Source organism: Centruroides sculpturatus, unplaced genomic scaffold (assembly GCF_000671375.1).
Source record: "Centruroides sculpturatus isolate CEXI.00-Female unplaced genomic scaffold, Cexi_2.0 scaffold68, whole genome shotgun sequence".
Lineage (NCBI taxonomy): Eukaryota > Metazoa > Arthropoda > Arachnida > Scorpiones > Buthidae > Centruroides > Centruroides sculpturatus.
This window is the reverse complement of record NW_019384331.1, coordinates 473,443-480,994: the sequence shown is the minus strand read 5'-3', so window position 1 is coordinate 480,994 and position 7,552 is coordinate 473,443. Positions and strand designations below refer to the sequence as shown.

General features: G+C 27.2%; 1 protein-coding gene and 1 long non-coding RNA gene across 2 annotated transcripts in view; one reads left to right on the top strand and one right to left on the bottom strand.

The window, feature by feature from the left end:
• LOC111629991 overlaps nt 1–6,609 on the top strand; it is a 39,531-nt gene extending 32,922 nt beyond the window's left edge. Inside the window, exon 4 of the long non-coding RNA XR_002757434.1 lies at nt 6,258–6,609. This is a non-coding gene — a long non-coding RNA (uncharacterized LOC111629991). The remainder of the gene's footprint in view (nt 1–6,257) is intronic.
• LOC111629973 (cytoplasmic polyadenylation element-binding protein 1-like) overlaps nt 1–7,552 on the bottom strand; it is a 72,641-nt gene that overhangs the window by 57,831 nt on the left and 7,258 nt on the right. The gene's annotated exons all lie outside the window — the stretch shown is intronic.

Below are 7,552 nucleotides of genomic sequence, written 5' to 3'. Positions count from 1 at the left end.
AGTATTTCCTCAGAAAATACTGTACTGTACTTGTACAGTATTTACTTGTACAGAATATAACAGAGAATAAACTGCCCAAATACCCTTAAACAAAGGAAAAGTACGTCCTTTATGAAGGCATAGAGCCACTACATGAAAATGAAAATTAATGAATACACTGTGTACAGTAATTTACCTGATAAGACAGACCTCAGAAAAATACTTTATGAGAGCTTTTATACTTTTATAAAGCTGTCTATAATGAAAATTAATTAACTAAGGATTTTTTGCCCTGCCAAGGTGTGGACCAGTTATCCGGAGTGCTAAGTTATCGAGGGACGAGTTTTCGAGGTTCTACTGTATTACATTAAGCTACTCAGACAAACTGTATATTACTCATTTAAAATTGAGCTTCAGATTGAAAAAAACTGTAGACCTATAAATTCCTACTGATGTTCATCTATCTGTCTTTCCTTAATCTCAGGAATGGAGTTAGATAGGTGAAAGACAAGACCAGATTTGAAAACCTTAGGAGGCTCTGATTAACTATATACAAATTTCTGATGCAAACCAGAAATCATGTTATTTCAATTCAAAAATTTTCCGCTAAAAGGTGTTAGACAGATGACTGACACCTATTGTTAAAGGAAAAGTATGATGTACAGGGCAAGCACTTCTGATTTGAGGTGGAGAGCATATACTTTAATTTTTATTAGAGCATAAGTTTAATTTATTTAATTTATATAATACTGTACATAATTTATATAAAATGTATAATTTATTATTTATTTAATTTATTATAATAATTAAATATATAATAAATAATATAAAATAAATGTTATATAATTTATATAAAATAAAAATTGCATCGTGGCATTGTGATGATGTCACAATAAATAATTGCTTGTTTGATATAACACATCACTCAATAAGTCTCCGGTCTGACGCATATATGGCAACACTGTTGACAGACTCATATGATTTCTGGATAGTACCAACCTTCAAATGATATGTCAAAAGTTCATGACATTCTGACAATTAGTTTACAGAAGTTTTAGTGACCCCATTTTGTAATTTTCAAAACAATGGATAAAAAAGAATTTCGTGTATTGATTAAACATTGTTTTTTGATGGGGAAAAATACTGTTGAAGCCAAACAGTGGCTTGATAAGCATTATGGAGACTTTGCACCAGGGAAATCAACTATTATTGACTGGTATACTGAATTTAAATGCGGTCGTACAAACACTGATGATGCTGAACACTGTCACCCAAAATTGGCAGCTGTTCAGGAAAACAAAAAAAAAGTCCACAAAATAGTTTTGAGAGACTGTAAAGTGAAGTTGCGTGACATAGCTGACACCTTAAAGATATCAAAAGGTAGTGTGATTACAATTTTACACAAAATTTTGAGCATGCATAAGTTGCTTTTGAAGTGGGTGCCGCGTTTGCTCATACCGGACCAAAAACAATGTGTCAACGATTCAGTGCGCTCTTTGGAGCTGTGCAAGTGAGATAAAGAGGATTTCTTGCGTTGGTATGTGACAATGGATGAAACATGGATCCATTACTACACACCTGAATCAAAAAGATCATCAGCTGAGTGGACAGCAACCAGTGAAAGTCACCCAAAGTGACCAAATACTCAACAGTCAGCTGGCAAGGTTATGGCATCCGTATTTTGGGATGCGCATGGTATTTTGTTCATTGACTATCTTGAGAAAGGTAAAACTATCAATATCAAGTATTACATGGCACTATTGGATCGATTGAGTGTAGAAATCAAGAAAAATGCCCTCACATGCAAAAGAAAAAAGTGCTGTTCCACCAAGACAATGTCCCATGTCACAAGTCGATGAAAACTATGGTTAAATTGAATGAATTACGCTTCAAATTGCTTCCTCACCGACCGTACTCTCCAGATCTGGCCCTCATTGACTACTGGCTTTTTNTTTTAGATATATTTTAATTAAAAATTTAATCTTTACATATATAAATTTAAAAAAAAATACCTTTTTCTTTAAATATCTTTAACAAATTGTCATCTAAAACATCAAGCTTTGAAAAAATGTATTTAAGCTATTCATTAATGATCTCTTGCAATTATGAAGTGAAAACATTCTACATCAGTATTATTCAAATTGGTTAATTGCAATTCATACTTCTAGATAACAATATAATTTCTAATATGTTAAAAATATGTGTGGAAATATTATCTCAAATCTTTCATATCAAAACAATTTTTGGTAATAGTTTTAAGTAATCAAATTAACTATAATAATTGAAATAACTAACTAATCCATCTTTAATTTTCTAGTCTTTTTTCTTGTCTTTCAGACAAGTGCTTTCAATCCTTAGTTATTTATGGTATGGTTTTTGTAAATAAATTTATATTTGGAGACTTAAAATCAGAAATGAAGTATATCTATATTTATAATCATTATTTTATTACTTTTATGTACATCATTTACAAGTTACATACACATTTGTAACATTTNCACCAGACTTGACTCCATTAATTTTATGGGACACGTGAAAACCTCATTGTATGTAACCAAACCTCAATCATTAGAACACTTGAAAGCTAAATAACTAATGTGATTTCAGGCACTATTGTAAATCAATTGGCAAATGTTTTTAGAGAACTACAAAATCGTATTACCCTTTGTATTACTAATGATAGTGGACATATGGAAACTTAATAAAATACAATAAAACAAAAAAATATAGATTTTTCTTATTTCCAATACATTCTACATAATTTCTCTATCATAAATACTAATAGTTATAAATTTTTCAAATTGTACATGGACTTTATGCACACCCTGTATATATTTTATTTATAAAATAGGTATAAAGGTAAATGTGTATATCTTTTTTATAATACTAGTTACATTTAAGAAACAAAAGTATCATTCAAAATATTTACAGAAATTATTCATTAAGTTAATTCTACAAATTCTATTTAATACTTTCACAACTGACTAGACTAATGTAAGTAAAGTACTATATTTTTGTGCATATAATCTGTGAGTTATGTATTTAAAAGACAGTTTGAAACAGTTTGGATTACAAAAGTTCAGATTTTTAAATTGAAGTTATGAACTTGCACGTATGGAGCAGTGGTTGCTCCCACAGACACAAGATATGGAATGCAAAGGTTTTATTTTCATTCTAAAAATTCTCTGCAGATTACACACGTGAAAATATGGTATTTTATTTTGAATGTTAGGAACTGTCTAAAAATCTTACTTAAAGGGAAAATATTGAATAATCATGACTCATGCTTTCTCAGAACACTCATATTTTAAAACATCTTATCGGTGTTTTAAAATTTTTAACATGTCTTTTCTCTATTATTATGACAAATCTCCTCCTTTTTTTATACCTACCTATTGTGTATATGTAAACTGTACAGAATTCAACTGTTTAATTGTTTAAACATTTAAATAGTATATATTGATTTCTTTTAGAAATATTTTAATTAAAAATTTAATCTTTACATATATAAATTTAAAAAAAAATACCTTTTTCTTTAAATATCTTTAACAAATTGTCATCTAAAACATCAAGCTTTGAAAAAATGTATTTAAGCTATTCATTAATGATCTCTTGCAATTATGAAGTGAAAACATTCTACATCAGTATTATTCAAATTGGTTAATTGCAATTCATACTTCTAGATAANCACTTAGATTTTAAAAAATTGTACAAATAAATACTTAACATATATATAAATTATATATATGTGTAATAATTGTATAAATAATTATATATATAAATTATACAGGTATCCATAAAGTCTGTGTGCAATTTTAAAAATTTATAACTTTTTACAGATTTTTTTTTCTATCACAATTACTAATAAAGTATTAGAAAGCTTAATGTACTGTACTGTACTGTACCTAGTTTTAAGTAAAATTAGGATTGGAAGAGGTTTACCATTTTCTTGGCCTCCACATTCACCAGACTTGACTCCATTAATTTTATGGGACACGTGAAAACCTCATTGTATGTAACCAAACCTCAATCATTAGAACACTTGAAAGCTAAATAACTAATGTGATTTCAGGCACTATTGTAAATCAATTGGCAAATGTTTTTAGAGAACTACAAAATCGTATTACCCTTTGTATTACTAATGATAGTGGACATATGGAAACTTAATAAAATACAATAAAACAAAAAAATATAGATTTTTCTTATTTCCAATACATTCTACATAATTTCTCTATCATAAATACTAATAGTTATAAATTTTTCAAATTGTACATGGACTTTATGCACACCCTGTATATATTTTATTTATAAAATAGGTATAAAGGTAAATGTGTATATCTTTTTTATAATACTAGTTACATTTAAGAAACAAAAGTATCATTCAAAATATTTACAGAAATTATTCATTAAGTTAATTCTACAAATTCTATTTAATACTTTCACAACTGACTAGACTAATGTAAGTAAAGTACTATATTTTTGTGCATATAATCTGTGAGTTATGTATTTAAAAGACAGTTTGAAACAGTTTGGATTACAAAAGTTCAGATTTTTAAATTGCAGTTATGAACTTGCACGTATGGAGCAGTGGTCGCTCCCACAGATACAAGATATGGAATATATGGAATGCAAAGGTTTTATTTTCATTCTAAAAATTCTCTGCAGATTATACATGTGAAAATATAGTATTTTATTTTGAATGTTAGGAACTGTCTAAAAATCTTACTTAAAGGGAAAATATTGAATAATCATGACTCATGCTTTCTCAGAACACTCATATTTTAAAACATCCTATCAGTGTTTTAAAATTTTTAACATGTCTTTTCTCTAATATTATGACAAATCTCCTTTTTTATACCTACTTATTGTGTATATGTAAATTGTACAGAATTCAACTGTTTAATTGTATAAACATTTAAATAGTATATATTGATTTCTTTTAGAAATATTTTTATTAAAAGTTTCATCTTTACATAAATAAATTAAAAAAAAAAAACCTTTTGCTTTAAATATCTTTTAACAAATTGTCATCTAAAACATCAAGCTTTGAAAAATGTATTTAAGCTATTCATTAATGATCTCTTGCAATTATGAAGTGAAGACATTGTACATCAGTATTATTCAAATTGGTTAATTGCAATTCATACTTCTAGATAACAATATAATTTCTAATATGTTAAAAATATGTGTGGAAATATTATCTCAAATCTTTCATATCAAAACAATTTTTGGTAATAGTTTTAAGTAATCAAATTAACTATAATAATTGAAATAACTAACTAATCCATCTTTAATTTTCTAGTCTTTTTTCTTGTCTTTCAGACAAGTGCTTTCAATCCTTAGTTATTTATGGTATGGTTTTTGTAAATATAAATTTTTATATTTGGAGACTTAAAATCAGAAATGAAGTATATCTATATTTATAATCATTATTTTATTACTTTTATGTACATCATTTACAAGTTACATACACATTTGTAACATTTATTTGATGTTTTATACCTACATTAAATAAATTTTGGCATAGAATCAAACATTGTCAAAGATTAAATTCTACTTTAAAAGTTTTACATATATAAAATTTATTAGTATTTTGATTATCCTATTAAATGCAAACAAACTTACAAGGTTTTTCTCATTATGGATACTTTTTATGTTTCCTAATTTAAATATTGCAATTTGATATAGTAGCACCAAACTTTCTAAACAACAGTACTTATTAAATTAATAACAAATATCCATGTCCACAAACATAAGACTTGCTATTTAGCAAGCAACAAGCAAAGCTTAAAAACTTTAATACCAGATGATTATTAAAATAAAACAGTTATAATTGAAAATTTTGAATTTTTGTGAAAATAACAATTACTTTACATTTTTTTTCTGAAGAATATTGTTCTAAAGGTTAGTTCTAATAAGTAAATTTTATCTATATTTATGAATGCGTTATTCTTACAAATTCTGAATATAAACTTTATATTTAAAAAATTTTTTATATATAGTGTTTTCTAAAGTATCAGAAAATATATAATAATATTGATAATAATACTGTAAAGTTGGAAAGAGTAATATTTTAAATTTTGATAGCTTTAACTTAAATATTTTGATAGCTAAAACTAATTAACACTTATGGTTTAAACAGTGAAATTTGCATTGTTTATCCAAAAAACAGTTTTTACCTCTCTATCTGTGTCTTTCAGATCTACTTGATTAAGCAATCTAGTGTGGCTATAAATCCTTGTGTGTATCCTGGATTAATTGTTAAACATTTTTGATAGGTCTTCAGCATGAACACCAGAGAGTACATAATAGGAAAAAGATTGAGTGTTTTTCTCCAAGAGAATTAGATGATCATGAACCAATTGAATGTGAAGAAAATTTAGAAATTCTCTATCTTACAACAAATGAAGACATTAAGAACAGTCATCAGGAATTTATGACTTATGTATCAACATGAAAAAGGAAATCCAGAACAACTCAGGAAAAAAAATCAATTTTTCAGAGAATCCAATTAGCAAGCATAAGGACTTTGCAACCACATTAATCCTTTATTTTTATAAATGTGATACTATTTATGGAATCTCAACTTTAAAAAATTGTAGCTATTAATTACATATAAGCTATTGTCATATTCATGTGTAATGTTTTACTATAATAACTTAAAAATAAAACAAATGTTTTGGTTCTTTTAGTATTGTTTTTATAGTTAAAATTATTAGTAATCAAACATTTAAAAATTCTTTGGTCATATGTTTTTTTTTTAGATAAGTGATATAATTTATTAAATATAATTATTACAATTTTGATGTGCTGTTAATAAAAATCAAACTTAAGATTTTGATAAAAATATTTTATTTTTTTTGTTTAATAATAATAATAATGGCCTGATTGACATTATAAACCTTCACTACAAACAAATACAGTCACTGTGACAGTTTTTCTACAAGAAACATCACAGTTACAAAAAGCAGTAACTCTAGCAGACTCAAATAACACACCATTAAACTTAGTCACATCATACAGACATGACACAACATATAAAAAGCACAGACACCATTAAGCAATCGTGGGCTTGAAAAGCACTCCATGGCAGGCATCCTTATGACCTGGCCCAGGATATTGTTGACAAAATTGCATAAAACAGCTGGTTAGATCGGGGATGCCTTTTTGGAGAGACAGAAGGATTCATGATTGCCATACAGAATCAGGTCATAAATACTAAAAACTACAGAAAACACATACTCAAAGATACAACACTCACAATGCAGAAAACGTCACATCATGACACATGCAGAAAATGTCACATTATGCCAGAAACTATACTGCACATTACATCTAAATGCAAGCTCTTGGCACAGACAGATTATTTCTACAGATATAATCAAGTAGCAAATATAATACACCAAGAGCTTGCAAAGAAACACAAATTGGTAGACATTCACGAACCATACTACAAGTATATTCCACAAACGGTATTGGAAAACAACACGCACAAAATGTACTACGACAGAGCCATAATCACAGATAAAACAATTTACCACAACAGACCAGACATCACACTCATTGACAAACA